The following is a 19,426-nucleotide window of genomic DNA, read 5'->3' as shown; positions in this document are numbered from 1 at the left end:
GCAGTATAGTTTAGTCCAAAGAGCAGAGAAACTTGGAGTCAGAAGATATGGGTTTGAATTCTGGATGGACCTCTTGGGTAAATCATTTATCTTCTCTGGGTCTTAGTTTCCTCATCAAGTAACCCTTATTGAGAGGGTTAGACTAGATGACTCCTAAGGTTCCTCTCAGGTTCAAAACCATGATCCTTTATGTACAATATGTCACCATTATCCCAATGGTAAATCTTTTCCATCACAAGGTCGAGTGACATGAGTCAATCATGACAGCTTTGGCCAAGTGTGTGGTTCTGCAATTAATTTCAGTCTTCTTTAGGAGGAGGAAATAATTTCCACTATGGGCTCAACTCTTCATATAATTTATGAAGCCACCTTGCTTCATGAAAAGAAATACAATTTATCCACATAATTCAACATGCGAAGTATTCCAAAAGTTAAGTAAAATATTTAATCTCTTGCCACATATGGAATAGGTTTTCTTTAAAGCTACATAGAATCTAGCCTGATCCACAAGGCTTGTGTATCACACCTTTCCCAAAGTAAGGAAACATTCATTCTTAGATTTTTTTTTTGAGAAACTGCTTTTCAAATATGTAATAGAAACCAACTAAAATAAACCTCCCTGTTACTAATGTTCTCACCATTAGGTGATGTATTAGTTTGAATGAAAAACTTGCAAACGCATAGGAAAGAAAAACAAATCAATGGTAAAAGACCTGGCAACTTAAGCCATTTGAGCTAGCAGCAGACAGGAATAAAGGTCTTGGTAATAAAAGTCATACACACCCAGGGAAATCCAGTAAACATGAATTAGGGCCTCATTAATTGGGAACAATAGCTTCAGAATATTCTTCTGTAAAGGACAGACCTGCTCGATAAACCATATCTTGCAGGTTCACTTGTCTATAAGAGAAGAGCACCCATAAGACAGGTGAAGGGGCTGAAGCAGAACTGAATCAAAAAGTGGATTACCTCTTTGTAAAAAGAAACTTGAGCTGCCCTAGAAATAGCTCAGTCAGCATCCAACTCCTGATTACCTCAAACATTGGCCAGGGATCAAATAGCCTAAGTAAGGAACCACTAGGATAAAGTCCTCATTAACCAGACAATGCCTGCACTCTCATCCTTTCCTCCTTTCTATTGAACCCAGATATCCCCTTCCATCAAGGCAGGTGAGATTCTATTCCATTGTGCACAAATTCCCATAGATTGGAACTGGAACTTTTCTTTTCTCATCTTAACTAACATTTGCCTTTTCTCTGAATATATTATTTCTTTTTAAACTCTCTCCAAGAAGAAACTCTGCTTCATCTCCTTTCCATGATTCCTTGGCCCAGAAGTAAGAGCTGGTACTTTGTTACTGGTTGGTGATTTATCTATATCTTCACCTCCAGCCTATCTCCAAGTGTGTTACAGATTTCTGTCTGATATTTCTACTGGTGGCTTATAGCTATTTCAAACTGAATACATCCCAAACTGAGCACCTGTTTACTCCTGGAGTAACTCTTCATCTTGAATTTCCTATTTCTGTACTTTTTCTCAGTCAACCTTGGAATTATCATTGCCTCTTTCCTTTCCTTCATGCTCAAATCCAAGCAGGTCCCCATTAGATTGAATCCAAACTAATTCAAAACAACTTCCCCCTTAAATCTCATTTATATCTCTTCAATCTCTTTCTGATCCATCTGCTTCTTTAAATTTTCAGTGAAATCATCATAAGTTTATATTAACTCTTGTTTGGCCCATTGTAAAAACCTCACTACCTCCGGGCTCCTTCCCTTTTTGTCTACCTTACTTGCCTTTGTCAGAGTTATCTTATTAAGAATTGCTCTGGTTACATAACAGTATCCTTCCTCTCTTCCTCCAGTTCAGAAACATTTCCATTGCCTATGTAATTAAGTACAAACTTCTTATTTTGATCATTAAATCTTCAGGTTTAGTTCATTCCAATCTTGTATTCCATGACACCTCCTCCCCATCCTCAACCACCATACTCAAACCCCATAGATCAGCCAAACCTTACTTTTTGCTGTTTTGTGAACACAAGGGTTCCTTCTCAATCTTTTTTGCTTGATTCTCATCTTTATTGAGCTGCTAAGGGTGGATATCCCCAATGCTCTGTTGGGCTCTCTTCTCTCTTTTCTCTTTTCTTTTTCCATTGGTGATCTCATTCACCCCTATGGGTTCAATCATCTCTACCCTAATGACTTTTAATTCTATCTTTCTAACACTAACCTCTCTCCTGAACTCTAGGCTTGAATATCTAGCTGTATCTTAGATAACTTCATTTGGATATCTTGTTGGCTTTTTAAACCGGATATGTTAAAAATACAATTCATTATCTGTCCCCCTAACTACCTTCCGCCTTCAAATATTCTTATTTCTGTTGAGGAAACATTATCTTCCAAATTATCTATGTTTATAACCTTTGAATCATTCTTGACTTTCCCCCTCTCTTATAGCCAAATAATAGTAAAATCCTATTGATTCTACTTCCACAACATCTTTCATATCTGATTATTCTTTCTACTCTTGTGGCTAACACCCTAGTTAAGTCCCTTAATAGCAGGATCATTATAATTACTTCCTAATTAATTTTCCTGCTTCTATCCTCTTCTGTTCCAATCTAGGTTCCATTTTCCTACTTGTACACTTTCAGTCTTTACTTAGAACAAAACATACAGGTTTCAGCCCAACAATGAAGGCTCTCCATGATCTTGCTCCAATTTACCTCTGGAGTCTTATTTCATATGACTTTCCTTCACAACACATTTGTCTTTCTTTGAACACAATATTCTATTTCTTGCCTCTATATATTTTGTATTTTATTTTTTATTTTAGTAAGTATTTTGCATTTTAGTAAGTTTTTATTGTGTATTTTTATGTTACTATAGTTTTCCTTTTTGTCTTCCAAAAGAGTAATACTATATGACAAATAGCAATTTTAGGACTAAAAAATATAGCAGAGAAAAACTAGTTCAATTGATAATTTAGTTGATGAATACATTGAAAAAGTCTGGGAAAAAAGTCTGAGCACTTGTGGACCTCTCACCTGTGCAAAGAGTTGGAGTAGGTTTCTTCTCATAACTCTTCTTTCAAGCCATTATGTGTTTTGTATAATATTTATCTAAGTACATTTTGAATCCCTATCTCTTTGAAAAGTAGAAGCTCCTTGAAAGCACAAGCAGTTTTGGGTTGTATTTTTAGCTTTGCTAGATCCTGTAGAGTCTAGCAAATGGCTTTGCACATAGTAAGAATTTAACAAAGATCTCTTGAATATATTTAGTGAAGCGGTAAGAAAATAATGTAGTTGAACTTTTGCACCTCAGTGTTTCAAACCATTCAATTAAAGGTCACAATGGAAGTAGATCCACTCTGCCAACAAGAAACCGTTAAAGGTTAGACTGAAGGGAATGACTTAAGCTATTGGAGTACTGGGGAAAAATTCCTTTTTTGGAATAGTCCTGAACACAGAATAGATCTGGAAGTACCTCCCCTTCCCCCCATGAACAGGCGTGTGCATGCACACACATGTGCACGCGCGTGCGCACACACACACACACAACTGGGAACTAAAATAAACCTGGCTGAGAAAATTCAAATTTAATGCAGTTATTGGCCCCAAATCATCAAATCAGAAATCACTTTGCAAAATGCCTCCTTTTTTGACTCACTGAAATTGGAAAAGAAGGAGGCTATCTGGCGAAATTAAGTTTCAAAGAAAATTCTCACCAGTCTGTCTTCCAAACCTGCATTATTCTTCTATCACCAATCTCAAATCATGACTTCTCACCACTAAAGCTCCATTCTATTACCATTCATGACATGAGAGTGATACGGAGATGGTTCTTGAAGGCAATGCCAGCATAATGTGAAGCCTTGTTTTCTCTTACAAAAGGCTGAAGGCTTTGAGGATAATTCCAGTGATACGTTTTAATGGAGTTGGTTGGAGATCAGCTTAAGTTTGGTGAAGCCCATCATCAAAAGCCTCTCTCACCATCAGCATGTCAGATGATGGATTCTTTTTGGCTATAGCAATTCACTAAGGCATGGAGGAAATGTAGTGTATACTGGTTGAAGAAATACCCACATGGATGAATCCACATGTATCTTTGTAAAAGTCTGATATCAAAGTTATCTTTCATGATGATTCGGAGGATCACAGAATCATAGGACAAAAGAAGACTCAGCTATGGAAAGAGTGTTAGAGGCCATTGACTCTACATTATCATTTTTATAGATACTGACAATGAGTCCTGGAGAAGTTAAACAACTTTTCCAATATCATACAGGTGATGAGTGGCTGAATTAGGTTTTAAACCTGGGTCCTTTGGGTGCAGATCTGGTGTTCTTTCTGCATACCATTCTACCTCTCAACAAAGATGGAGATGTTAGGGATATTCTTCAAATATAAACTTTTTGGAAAATTCATACTCCTTGGTCTCTCATCTATGTGACATTATGTGCCACTCACTTTTTTGGTACTTCTCTGCCTTTGCTAATGTGACTCTACACTATCCTGCTTCTTCTAGCTTTCTAACTGCTACTTCTCATTCCATCTTCTGTCTCATAATTTAAGACTTGATCTTTGACTATCTACTCTCCTCTCTCTAGTCTTCTCATCAGAGCATTAACTCTCATAGAATCAAACATATATGCCCACATATACACATGCCAGACCACTAGATTCAAACACTCCTTTGACTTTCTCATATTAATTAAAAAATATTGTTTTCCTCTGAAAATGCTACTTCTCTTGAAACTTTAAAATGGAGGCTATTTCTACTCCCTATGATTCTCTGGCCTGAGGAGAGGTAAGCATCATTCCTAATCCCCCTTGGTGGTTAGTACAGTACCAGAGCTTCAAATATCACTTCCATGCTGCTGATTCACATCTGTCTCTGTCTCTGTCTCTCTGTCTCTCTGTCTCGGTCTCTCTGTCTGTCTGTCTGTCTGTCTGTCTGTCTGTCTCATTCCTCCCAATCTCTTTTTCCTTTAAGCCTGAGTCCTGAATTTCCAACTACCTATAGGGCATCTCTAATGCCTAGAGATAAAAGAACTGATGTAAGAAAGCTTACAAACAAAAAATCAGCAAATTTGATGATTTGTCTAGGAGACAGGATGAGATGTAGCTTGGTGCAGAAGATAGAGAGCTGGCCTGGGAATTAGGAAGAGCTGGGTTCAAGATTTCTGACACTAGCTATATGATTTTGGCCCAGCCATTTAATCTCTAAATGCTTAATAAAGATATGAAATGATGACATTTAAAAAATAAGCTGCTTTGACTTTGAAAAACTTGTTAACTATGATGAATTCAGTGACTAGATACAATCTATCTCTCTCTCTCTCTCTCTCTCTCTCTCTCTCTCTCTCTCTCTCTCTCTCTCTCTCTATCTATCTGTCCACCTGTCTATCTCCACACATACACCTATGTATATATACAAATTATTACATGTGTTTTTGTAGATATATACATATATGCACATATTTGGAAATGGCTAATGCGTGAATTTATCTTACTTTACTCATCATGTTTGACTTTGTATGTTTGCAATCAATTTTATTTTTCTTGATTTCTCAGTGGAGAGAAATAGAGGTGGAAAGGAGAGAATTAGGAATTGAAAGCAAAATAAAATTGAATGAAATATAGAAATTAATTTAAAAAATAAGCTGTTTTCATGCTTTTCTTTCTTTCTTTGACAGGTATCCAGTATATAAGAGGCAGAGATGGTTTTTTTGTGGTTGGATATCATCTCTATAATTTATATAGCCCCTAGGTACAAAAGACAGGCATTTCAAGTTATATTTCTGCATGTAATACAGGACTGCCTAAAGGAATATTTGCTAACTGTATAAATAAATGACTAAAATAATTTGTCCTAGAAATGGTAATTAAGACATTATGTTCACCAAAAAATTAGAAAAACACTATTATATTCATACCTAGGAATGTATCCTTTTGCCTGAGCTAATATTTACATGAAAAAGTCATGAGGAGGAAATTATTCAACAAGTCAAAAGTTTTATACTTTAAGAAGTGCCATGATTGGACTTTGAATTTCTGGTTGGATTATTTTCAAAGGGATCCAACACCAAATAGTTTAAATATAAAGTTGTTATAACATAATATTTATTAAGGGCCTCCATCCACATAGCAAAATACTCCTTAGAATAAGAACATCAATTGATTCTAAGATTTTTCTGCCATTATCCTTTAGTCTCTGGTTTTAAAAGATTCAATGTGGTGTTTGTGTATATTTTGTATGTATGTGTATATATTTCTTTAAGTCTTAATTGGTGGCTTTTGTTTTAATATTGAAAACACTTACAGATTTCCCGGACTCCATAAGTAGTCCCTTGTACAATGTAAAACAACTAAGTCAAACTAACAATAATGTGACCTCATTGGAAAGCATAAGCAACACTCCACATCTGTAGCTTCCCCTCTCTTTATTAAAAAAATTAACTAATGGAAATGTATTTTCTCCACTTCCCATCACTTACTCTACTGGGGAAAAAAAAGAGAAAAGAAAAATAAATTCCTAGAAACAAATATGCATAATTAAGTCAAACAGATTTCCTCATTGGCTGTATGCGAATACATAGGTATCTCCTGCACCCTGCATCTATCACTTCTCTGTGTGGGGGTGGATAGTGTGCTTTATCCTTGATATCCTAGAATTAGAGGCATTGTATTAATCAGAGTTCTTAAGAACTTCCAATGTTTTATGTCTTTAATGTGTTATTGTGATTGTACAAATTAATATTCTATTTTGTTCTACAATAATTTTTAAAAAATCTTCAAAATTGTTCATTCTTATAGTATTGATGTTTTGATCTGGTTCTATTCATTTCACCTTATATCAGTTCATATAAAACCTCCCATATCTTTTCAAAATCACCAATTTCTGTGTTTCTTACCACTGCTATTAGTAGCCTATGATTTATTTGACTTCAAAAGATTCATTGGGTGTATGTATGTTGTTTTATACTCATATTTTTTCATGGGGGATTCTAGGATTTTTGGCTTTGTATTTTAATGACATTTACTAACCATTAATAAACACAAATTTTCAAATACACTAAGAACATGCCCCCTTTGGCTCTTAATTTATGATCTTGTATTCCATAAAACCAAGAAAAAAGATTGTACATGAAACTGTAGAGTCAGTATTTACCATTGAAAAGAAAGTGTATTTTGACTTTAACAAGGTGGCAACAAAATTGTCTTGTTTGTTTTCATGTTCCTTCCTTTGGGTTCCTCCCTTTTCCTTTGTCACCATTAAATATCTTCAAGCCTATATCCAACCCTATTTTTCCTTGACCTACAAATGGCTTCAGCACCACTATTGACGATTACTTCAAATGTTAGCTAAAATTGCAGTTGTCACATACTGAAAATTATTTAAACAAGATAGAGAGGCACACCCTTGATGATAGATAATTAAAAGCAACTTGATTTCTTCCCTTCATAATTAAAAGTCTCTATGGCATAATAGAAACAGCACTGAGTTCAGTGTCATTGGAACTTGAGTTCACATCCTATCTTTGTTACTTATTGACTTTGTGAACCTCTGGGGAAGTGGTTTTTTTTTCTCTGTGGGCCTCAATTTTCTTATCTATAAAATGAGATTGGGTAGATAATTTTTAAGGTCCTTTCCAGCTCTAATTCCTAATATCTTCTAAGTATTGACTCTTCAAGAGGTGATAGGGCAGGATTCAAAGCCTGATAGGGCTGTTGCCTGTGAGATAGCAAAGACATGAATATGATTTGGCTCAGTTTAGATTGGTTTTTGTGCTTGATTAGATTCATCTGTATAGCAAGACTCAGATGTACTGCGGGGTTGAGGGAAGACATGGCACTGTAGGCCCCCACAGTTCTGTAGGATTTGTTGGAGTGGTGTCCTCTGAAATGCTTTGAGTAGGAATGTCTTTTGACAATTAGGACTTGACTGTAATTAAAGGAAACTTTCTGACTCCAAGTCAGATAGAGATTTGGGACAGAAGCATTGATCCTACTGACAGAGAGAAGTCAGTTCAAAAGACTCTAATTAGTTAGTAGTAGTTCCAAAAGAACTTAGTTCCTGGAGATGAAATCTTTAGGATCTAAAAGGTCTTCAGGATCCTTTTCTTGGGTGTGTAAGTATATTGCCTTTAAAAGATCTGAAGCTTTCTACCTGGACTTTAAGTTAAAAGAAATATGGGAAATTCCATTTATTGTTTTCTGGGCAAGAGGAAGCACCTCAGTCAAAGACTAAAGCTAAGGTCAAGTAGAGGGTTCGGGGAAAGAGGCAAGGAGTCACAGAAATCCAAAATGATGTCTATTGGCTAGTGACAGTAATGCCATGGGAAGTAGGGTATAAGTAGAGAAAAACACCCAGGGGGTAAATAGGCCAAACAAAACACCATCATCTAACATAAGACATCTCCAACTCAATTCAAAGATGCCACTTCTACCTGACACATGTGTGCTGACAACATGTGTATGTCTTTCCACATAAACCTCATGCCAATTAACCTTTCCCACTTATGGTATAGTTAAGGAGGAATACTCCCAAGTTTGTGGAGTAATATTTCATTGCTCCTTTGATTACTATTTTGTTAAATGCCTTTTCTGAACCAGTTCTTATCCTAGCTGACTAGTAAAAATAAATACGTTGATGGGGGCTTGTGCTCTTTCCCCCTCAGTTGCTACACAGACAATGGTGAATTTTCTACACTTAAAGAAATACTCAAAGATACATAATATTTTGTTCTACACTAAAAACTAAAGTGGAAGAATGCTTTCTTTTTTAAAAATGTTCTTATGACCCTCACAGAATTTTCCCCAAGGACACTGATGATCAGAATGTTGCTTCACAAATTTTGCTACCTTTCTCCTAGTGGCTTCAAATGTCTTCTTCCTGTCTTGTCTATCTCTGATTTTAAAAGTCAATCTACAAGGTCCTACTAAATGGAACTTAGGAAGCCATTAGGACTTGAGTTTCAAATGTTGAAACTATAGAAGCACTGACAAGATCTTGAACTCTGAGCAAGGAGGTATGGGAGGAGGAAGATGGAAAAAAAATGTCCTTTTGCTAATACCAACACTTTCAGGTTTTATGTACCCGGTTCCAGAGCATGAGTACTAAATTGTATTTTGAGGAACCATCCAACATAAACAGGATAGAAAGGGAGTAACACAGAAGCTTTCAGCCCCTCATCAGAAATGCTGGCAATGAATGAGGGTGTTAACATGTCGAGTACACACACCTTGAACTGATAGTTGAATTGTTTTGGAGCCAACTGAAGATCTGGGTATGTAGAGGAGATTTGGACTATCTAAGGGAAAAAAAATGTCTCTTCTTTCCTATGCTGATAAAGAGGGAATCAGGAGAAATGAAGAAGGTATTTGAAAGGTTCCCCAAACTGACTTACATCAGCTTCTCCCAAGTATGCATGCCCTCAGGGACTCTAGGCTAATTACCAGTGTCCATTTAATTTATGACAGAAAGGATGTGAGTAATGAATGCATTGTAAAGTGGGAAGTTCAGACCTAGGGATTGGGGCCAGGCAGGAGGTTTAGGATGACTGAACATGGAAGAGCTAGGGTTACTTCTAGGTAAAAGGTTAGCCAGAGCTGGCAGGGGTACTCCTAAAAGAGAACAGAAAATAACAGCTTCCTTTTTTTTTTTGTTGGTCTCTTATTGCTTGTACTTAGATCTGAGTCAAGCACTATGGTTAAATTGCTGAATTTGGAGTCAGAGGACCTGGATTCAAATCTGTCTTTGCTATTTATTACTACCTGTGTGACTCTGGGCAAGATACTTCATGTCTCTGAACTTCAGAATCCTCATTTGGAAAATAAGAGGCTTGGACTAGAGGTTTTCTAAGAATCTTTCCAGTTCTAAATTTATGATCCTATGCATACTTATTAGCTAGGTGACCCCGGAAAAGTTACTTAAATTCTGTCTGCCTCAGTTTCTTCACCTGTAAAATGGGGGTGATAATAGTATTAACCTCACAGGGTTGTGAGAATCAATCAGATGAGATAATATTTGTAAATCACTTAGCACAGGCCTAAGTGTTATTTCTTCCTTTCCCTTGCCTTGCCTTGCCTTGCCTTGCCTTGCCTTGCCTTGCCTTCCCTTCCCTTCCTTTCCCTTCCCTTCCCTACCTCCCCCCATTCCTTCCTCCCTCCATTCCTTCCTTCCTTCTTTCACTTGACTCTGTTTGTCTCAGTTTCCTCATCTGTAAAATGAACCAGAGAAGGAAACGCCAAATCACTCCAATATCTGCCAAGACAACCTCAAATGGGGTCATGAAGAGTTGGGCAAAATGACTATCCTAATACTAATTATTAGTATTTAATAATCCAAATACTAATTATTCTATTCAATTCAACAAGTTATTTATTCAGTGCCTGCTATATGCCTGCCACTCTATGAGGGGCCAAAACAAATGCAGAAGCCCAAACAATGCTTAACATTAAGTTCCTTATTTTCTTTATAACATAGATTCTTACTTTATTGTTAGAACTTGTATCTCTGAGGTAGGGTTATTTCCTGAAGCCAACTGGTTCTTCAATTAAATGTAGATCCTAGATTCCTTTTTTCCTACAAGTTTTTTTCTCCTCTCCTCTCCTGTCCTCTCCTGTCCTCTCCTCTCCTGTCCTCTCCTGTCCTCTCCTGTCCTCTCCTGTCCTCTCCTGTCCTCTCCTGTCCTCTCCTGTCCTCTCCTCTCCTCTCTTTTTCCTTCTACTTCTTGAGCCCTTACCTTCTTTCATAGTGTCAATTGTAAGACACAAGAGTGGCAAGGGCTAGGCAATTGGGTTAAATTGCCCAGGGTCACACAGCTAGAAAGTATCTGAGGTCACCCAGGTTTTCACAACTCTAGGCAAGGCACCATGCTACCTAGCTGCCCCTGTGAGTTTTTTCTTTCTTCAACTTGTGATTTCATGGGTTGATCAGAGACTTTTCTGGGGCATTGAGAGGTAAATGACTTGCTTTCTGTCACCCAGCCAATGGATGTTAGAGGAGGCTCATTCGGACTTCAGATCACTACAACACATTGACTTTCCTGATTTTCAATACTACTAATTTATTGTGTAGAACCCCACATTCTATTAAGAATCGGAAAGAAACAACGATTTATTGCCTAGTCAACGACTGTCTTGTATTACCAGAGAGACAGAGTTTGTAGCTATAGGGAAAGCCTTTCTGGCATGGTAGGTCATTTTGGGAGAAGCAGGTGATATGGCAGCAGATATGGGGCCATGCTTGGAGTAAGGAAGCCCCAGGTTCATGGTCTGTCTCTCATGGCTGTGAACAAGTCACGTAACCTCAGTGGGTCCCAAGAAACTCCTTAAGTCTCCAAGTTATGGAATTCAGAGTTAGCGTCTGCACTGGTGGAGGGAACTCTCACATTCATAGTCTCTCCTCCAGATTAAATCACAAATCTGCCCCCTTTCAAGTTTGTATTTCACTTTAAAAACCCAGGCATCAGCGTCACCTCTCCCCCAACCCCAAAAGTCTGTTTTGTGAATGTCCAAAGCTGGCTATTTCTACTGTGGAGTTTTGCCTTTGGGCTGAACCTTTCAAAACTTTCAGAGATTTTAAAGTGCAAACACACATGGGAATAAACACAATGGGGACCTCTAACACTGTAGTGTGAATGAGTTTATCAGACCATTCCTTGCTGATGATCTGAGTAAAAACACCGGCAGAGGGATGAGAGAGGGGGACACTGAAAGGGAAAGCAGAGGGAGGCACAAAAGATAGACCCTTCCTCCCAGAAAAGGTCACTCCTTCATTCTGAAGATCAGGACAAATGGGAAGCTTTTTGCTTGTGGAGCTGGGAAGGCAGGAAATGAAAAGAAGGGAAAGTGGAAAATACCTCTCTTAGTGACTGCTTTAAAAGTGTGGACATTTGTGCATTTCAGAACACGTCTCATAGACTTCAGGGCATGCCCTATGTAGACTTCTTTCCCTTTTATGGTGTTGTATACGTTATTGGCAGTCAAGGGATGAATAAGCATTTTTGAATCTGCAATCAGTCATGCTCCTGGGAGCACAAGGGCTTAACTCGACACTTCTCTTTGTCTATTTTCTGGCTTCCCTTCCCTCCCATTTTTTGTATTTTCTACCACCTACCCCCACAGGAAAAGAAGAAATGAGAAAACAACAACAGCAACAATGAAACTTTTCTGTTTTGTAATCTGGTGAAGAAGTATGGCTATCTGATACATTTAGTCTACTTTGGGATAATAATCATGATTCCAGCCAGCTCTACCATTTTGTGTTGTTTGTGTGTGAGAGAGACTCAGGTAGTAGTGGAGTGAAAAGAGTATTGAATGTGGAACCACAGGAACTGAGTTCAATTTCCTCCTCTGCTACTACTTATAACTTAGGCAAGATCCTGTCTAGGTTTCAGTTTCCTCAACTATAAGACAAAGAGGTTGGACCAGATAACCTCTAAGACTCTTTTCAACTCTTAAAATCCTGTAATCGTACATTTGTACAATAGTTAAAAGACCAGAGCACTCTTTCCTTACAATAGACTTATTAAGAAGGTAGTGTTTGCATTACTTACTGCCATTTTTTAGATTAAGAAACTGAGGTGCAGAGAGTTTAAGTGATTTGACTCAAGTTACAAGTAGATATAAATAGACTCTCATTGATAAATTCTTGTCTTCTGAATGGCAGGTTTTAAAGCTGGAAGAAACCTAGGAGACCAATGAATTTAATCCTCAGACTTTTTATTTTCCCAACAGTACTATGTGTGTACTTATGCATCTGGAAGTGTAAATTCCATATATATTTGGAATATTTAGGGAAACTAGGGACCCATCCTTTGAGAACCACTGACTTAATCCAAATTGGATTTGATGAAATAGATTAAAATTAAATAGATGAGGAAATGGTGATTCAGTGAGTACAAGTGATTGCCTGAAGTTCAGACAGTCAGTCAATTAACATTTTAAAGTGCCTGCTGTGTGCCAATCACTGTGTAAAGTGAATATGAAGAAATGTAAAAGATAGTCCTTGATCTTAGTTTTTTCAAGGAGATTCTAGTCCAGTGATAGTCAACCTTTTAGAGACCAAGTGCCAAACTACAACCCTCATACCACATGTGAGCTGTCCTCTTTCCCAGACAGGGGAAGGGAGGAAATGCTTCCATTGGGCTGCTGGCCAGAGGGGTGGGTGATGTGATAAATGTCCTCAGGTGTGGTGGAGAGGGGAGGGAGAGCAGCCCCTGAAGGTGCAAATGTCATAGGTTTGCCAACATGGTCCTAGCCTAATGAGGAGAAATTCATCATGTATAAAATTATGTACAAATAAGTTTTAGATAGAATAAACCAGAAGCAAAATTGGGAAAGAGGGATTAGAGAAAGTGAATTTTTAGGTAAAATATTTAGGGAAGTCAGGAGGTAGACATAAGAAAAAGAGAGCATTTCATACATTGTGGATGACCGGTGAAAATGCCTTATTCTTGAAACAGCAAAGAGACTAGTGCCTCTAGATCTCAGGGCAAGTGAGGAGTAGCAGAACCAGGATTTGCCCCTTCATCTTCAGACTCCAAACCCTGTGCCTTCTTCAAAATATTAGGTTTTTGTTTTTTCATGTTGTGAGCTCCTTGAAACTCAGACCTCCATCCTGGGCATATTTCATGATGTCTATATGAATTTGCCTTTCTTCTATGGTCTCAATTTTGGAGCTCCTGTTTCTATTTCTGCCCTCTGGGGCTCTCATTCACTGGGAGGAAAAAGTCAGATTGCCACTATATACATAAGCTGAGTCTCCTTAAGGGTGCTGTGATTCTTTATACATAGACACACACAAACACACATGGTGCTATTTGAAAAATAAAAAGTGAAAACAATGTTGTAAGGTAATCAAATTGATGTTGTTTGCTGATGTTGATATATATTAAGCTCTTTATTTTGTATATTTTATCTATATCATTTGTCCAGAGACACTTTAATACTTCTAGTAGATCTCCTGAAGATATGCAGGCCATCCATTGAAGCAGATCCCCATCCATTCATGCTTTCTCAGAATGAGCAAATGTGGTGCATGATCTTACACAGATCCTCACAGAAGACTCATTCAGTGCCCTACAGTTTGTCTCCTAGGTCTTTTTAAGTTTTGAGTGTGGCAGCAAAATGCTAAGGTTCTTTCTCTTAGACAGCTATGACTGCACATCTCATTCCCTAATCATACATTTCCTCTTAGCATTTCGTTAGGGTAGGCCATCACTGGAAGTGTATTAGATCTGGTTTGCATCCATAATGACTGTTTCTAAGTGCCCTTTGGTTCAACCTTAATTTCTTGGAGTTGATAGTGCTCTGAGTCTGCAACTAGAGAGCATTATTGAGAGATTATTTGTATTGAAAAGATGGGTCTTTGCACCAGAGTGTAGTTTAAGATCTTTAAAAACTCTGTGTAATTCCCCCAAATTGCAATCTTCTTATTCAATTCTGGACCTAAATCAGCATCCATCTGCAATGTCTAGCCCTCCAACATGGAAATGTTAGGAAGATTAGTCAGTATGTACAACATTTTATAAATTTAGCTTAAGATCCAAGAAAGTCACATTTAGGCAAAAGGAAGGCACACTGTGATGGAAGGTGTATGGGGCTGGGCTGTTGACAATGGCGAATGTAATTAATGCTGATACAGAGATTTCCTTCAGAGCTGTATGTAACCCTAACCTACAGGTGGCTGGGGTTCCTAAAATCCCAGGTTAGGGTCACTAGCTAGCATTTGTGTAATGGCTAAAATTTCATCACATCTAACTTACACCTCAAGGGATGAGGCCAAGTGGAAAGACACTGAGTGACTGAATAACTGAAACTGACTTACTCCTTGACAGTTCGCTAAGAAACTCATCATCGTCCACTCATGGAACACGTATGATACACACAGCTGTATATCTGCAATTATGGTAAATCCATTGGCTCCATATATCTGCCAGTTAAAAAAAATGAGTTGGGGGGGCAGCTGGGTAGCTCAGTGGATTGAGAGCCAGGCCTAGAGATAGGAGGTCCTAGGTTCAAATCTGCCCTCAGACACTTCCCAGCTGTGTGACCCTGGGCAAGTCACTTGACCCCCATTGCCTAGCCCTTACCACTCTTCTGCCTTGGAGCCAATACACAGTATTGCCTCCAAGACGGAAGGTAAGGGTTTTAAAAAAAATGAGTTGGGGAGATGGTTTGTTTAAGAAAAATGACTCTTCCCTCTTCTTTATTTTCTTCCGATTTCTCAATCTCACAACTTCTTTATTGAAGTGATTTAAAAAAAAAAAGAAGCATGTATTAAGTGTTTATTATATTCCAGGCACTGAAATGAGCATTTTTCAAATATTATTTATAGTGCACAGAGAGCTATTTTTTGTACTGGGATGGTTGGGGTTCAAGACCCGATACAGATACCTACAAACTATGTGACTCTGGGAAAATCCTTCAATTCCTCAGTGCCCCAGGCAACTAAGTCTAAAAGTTACAGAAAATATGTTGACTTTCGACCTACCAGCTTCCTATGCTATGAAATCATAGATCTATTTTTTAAAAGTTACATTAGGAAAAAAATGAAATACTATCTTTAATGAGTTGTTTTTTGAAAGGAGTAACCATTTTCAGGAATATAACAAACTAGATTTATTTTCTTGGTCAGTTCCTTAAATTCTTCCTCCCTTTTTAAAGAAAAAAAAATAGAGCCAATTACATTTATCTCTGCTTTTTGTTGCTACTTTCCATGAGTTTGACGGTCAGAGGTGAATGTGGCTAAAATGGCAGGTACCCTGCAAGCTAAAGGATTGATCTTACTGAAGAGAGAAAAACAGCAACGGTATCATCATGGAAAGAAAGATCAGAGCAAGCCATTCTTTCTAACATCAGAATGCAAAGGAAAAAGTCTAAAACTGTAAAAACTCACTTTCCCCATGTGTCTTTCAAATGGCCAATTTTTTCTTTTTGTGTTAATGGTTGAATTAGCAATTAGTCACTGACAGTTATTACCAACCATTCCAATGCTGGTGATCCAAGGCTTTTTTTGCAGATATATTTCAGTAATATTTCTCTTTCCATAGGTGGAATTTTTTACAAGGAATCTTTCTTGAGGATGTTGCTACCAGTTCTGGTAAAATGTCTAAGAGATCTTAGATCAATAATTATCATAATTTATAAGTAAACTGGAATTCTATTAAATAATATTCCCTAAACAAAAATCAAGAAGTGACAGCTTCTAAGCCTCTGAATGAATGAGAATTTGAAAGGAAATAGTGAGCATTGAAGCACATTTCAAAGGAGTAATTTCTCTGATGCCTGGGCTTTCTGGGGTTAATGGCAACATTTGGAAACATAGTTCAGTCCCCAGAGATAAAAATTTTCTCTTTCTGAATTTTCATATGAAAAATGTAAATAGCTACTTTGGAAGTTCAAGTCTCATTTTTTTAGCACCTAAGTGCATGTTTAAAATCTAGGTCATAAGCAACTCATGATGTCATTCTAGAAACTTGTGTGTAAGCCACTCATCCTTCTCTCTTAATAACCACAAAATTGTTTTGTCTGCTTTTCATAGACATAGCAAAAAAAAAAAATAAAACACTCAGAAGAAAGAAAGAAATCACATCCATGGACATTCTTACTATCAGAACTAAAAGCCAAGGCACTTTTGAATGCTGGAGATAAGAGGGACAGTTAATGCCTGTTAACAACTCCCAGTGTTTGTGCTCCTGAGATTTATATTCAATTTAAAACAACTGCTAAGGAAGACGTATTTCACTTAATTGAAAGCACAGGGAAGGTTTACTCATTAAAATGCATTAGCTCTTTCCTTTATGCCAGATGAGAATTTCCTTCAGAAAATAATGTAAAATATATATTTGAATTCCCATCATGAAAGAGGCTTCATTCCAGGGACCAGATACATTGTGGGCACAGTGTGTAACATCTCTTCTTAATGTGGTCAAGTATACAGTGTGTCAGCTCTGGAGCTAGAGAACTGGGGTTTATTTCCTTCTTCTGCCTATGTGAATTGAGCAATTCATTTTACCTCCCTGGGCATTAGTGCCCTTATCTGCAATATGAGGTGGTTGGACTAGATGGTCTGCCATCCCTGACCAGGATCAATGAAAGATCAGTCCACTTAAAAACAAAACCCTAACCTTCTCTCCTAGAATCGATATTAAGTATCTATTGTAAGGTAGAAAAGCAGCAAGGGCTAGAAAATTGAGGTTAAGTAGGTAGGTAACACAGCTAGGAAGTTTCTGAAAATTAGTCTACTCTTAAATTGAACTTCCTATTGAGATCATAACCCCTTATTTCTCTTACATAAGTCTATCTTGAATTTTCAACTCTGAACAATGTTCACAAGAGTAAAAAAAATTATCCACAGTTTATACATTCTCCAAATTTTGGCCAACATAGTTTTTGGTGAGTCTCTACTGCACAACAGTATGCCCACAGCTCTTTCATCTGAATTTTCCATGAAAGGTGAATATGTATTTACTTTAACCCTTACCTTTCATTTTATAACCAATACTGTTGGTTCTAAGGCAGAAGAATAGTAAGGACTAGGCAACAGGGGTTAAGTGACTTGCCCAGAGTCCCATAGCTAGGAAGTATCTGAGGCCAGATTTGATCCAGGACCTCTCATTTCCAGATTTTGCTTTTTATGCACTGAGCCACCTAGCTTCCCTGCCCCAAACCTCAAGGAGAATATGTATTAATAATAGGATGGTTAGCTTTTGAATGCTGCAGTTCCTTAGATTGACCTGCAATTTATTTGATTTTAAATGTATTTTATTGATGCTTTTTGTTTTCACATTATAGTCATTTCTGGATATACAGCTATCTCCATCCCTATTTGGACTCTCTTTTGAAAAAGAAAAAAAATTGAGCAAACCCAAGAAATTCACAATGATTTTCTTTGACAATACAGGCAATGGATTGCCATAGTTGTCCTCATTTGCTCTCCTGAGAGGAAGAAGTTACTTTTCAAGATTTGTTCTTTGGGACCACTACTGGTTTTCCAGTTACTCAAGAGTTCAGCCTCCTTTCATTGATCTTGTCATCACTGTGGATTCTATTCTTCTGGATCTTCTGGATCTCAACAGTTTATTTTGTAACTGTCTACCTATTTATTCATAAAAGGAAGGTGTTCTGATTGCTGATTTGCATATAATTTGACCAGTTTGCTCCATCCCTCTCCCATAGCACACCATAATGACGACCTCTGATCTCTCTTCTATTCCCAGAAATGATTGGTGTTTGAGTCAAGTGATAGACTGGGGTATGGATTGTGAAAGGGGAAAAAAATGAAAACCAAAACAAAATAGAAATCAAACAGAGTCTAGTTTTCTGGCTTTCATGGGATGAAGAGCTGGGAACATTCAATGGCTCACACCTATGAAAATGTGAGCTTATCCAGTATATGCACATATTATAGGAATCTTTTTTCTACTGACCTACATCAGATGAGCAATTCGAGGCTGTTATGCTATGATGAAAACTTTACTGTGACCTTGTTCCTTCATTTATTTCTGCTTTTCTCTGGCCCTAGAATGGCTTCCTTTCTAATAGCTCTCAGTTAAGTGGTGTCAGTGGAAACAGCTCATACAAAGTTTATCATCCTAAAAAAATAGGGGAAATTAAAAGTGAAGGTGGCATTTGGGGATCATTTCAAGGAATTCCTAAGCTGGATCCATGATGCTTGGTCTGTAACTATGGTGAAAGAATGCTTGCTTGTTTCCCTCTCCTTTACATCTGGGAAAAAAAAAAACCCGATAGATTTGGAACCAATGTTCTGTTGGCATCCTAGAGGTGTGGTGGTAAGAACAAGCTCTGGAATCAGAAGACCTAGGTTCAAATCCTCTGACAGTAATTACCTGTATGATCTTGGGGTAGTCACTGAATTGAGACTGAGATTCAGTTTCCTCATCTTGAAAATGAATGAGGGACTTGGACTAGAGAGTCTTTAAAGTCACTAAATCTATGATCTATAACCAAAGTGAATATTTGTCTCCCTAAGATAGTATTTATTGAAAGGCAAGATGGTATAATGGATAAAGAACATATCAAAGTGATAGGAAAAAGTCCAGGTTCAAAGGAATATGTAGGCTGAAGATGCCTAGGTAAGTCACTTAACCACTTAGTGATTCCAGGAAACTCTCTAAAACTCTAAGTTTCAGAGAAAGTTTGTTGGGTAGAGGAAGTTCTTTAAGCTGATCTGCCCATATATATGAAGTCACAAGTCCCATTAAAAAAGATAAGAAAAGACATCCAGTTTTGCTACAATATATAATATGTTCTATATCCTCTTAACACATCATGCCTTGGACTATTGCCAAGTATGTCAGGACTTTGGTCAGGCCCTGTGCTTCTGTCCAAAATCCAGGGCAATGCCATATTTCTAAGCCTCCTTTCATTCTCTAGCTGATATTCCTATTA

The 19,426-nt window shown here is 37.6% G+C and overlaps 1 protein-coding gene across 4 annotated transcripts in view; it reads right to left on the bottom strand.

Moving 5' to 3' along the window:
• PALLD (palladin, cytoskeletal associated protein) overlaps positions 1 to 19,426 on the bottom strand; it is a 490,519-nt gene that overhangs the window by 222,198 nt on the left and 248,895 nt on the right. The gene's annotated exons all lie outside the window — the stretch shown is intronic.

The sequence above is a fragment of the Monodelphis domestica genome, chromosome 6 (genome assembly GCF_027887165.1).
Source record: "Monodelphis domestica isolate mMonDom1 chromosome 6, mMonDom1.pri, whole genome shotgun sequence".
Lineage (NCBI taxonomy): Eukaryota > Metazoa > Chordata > Mammalia > Didelphimorphia > Didelphidae > Monodelphis > Monodelphis domestica.
This window is presented reverse-complemented; position numbering and strand designations above follow the sequence as displayed.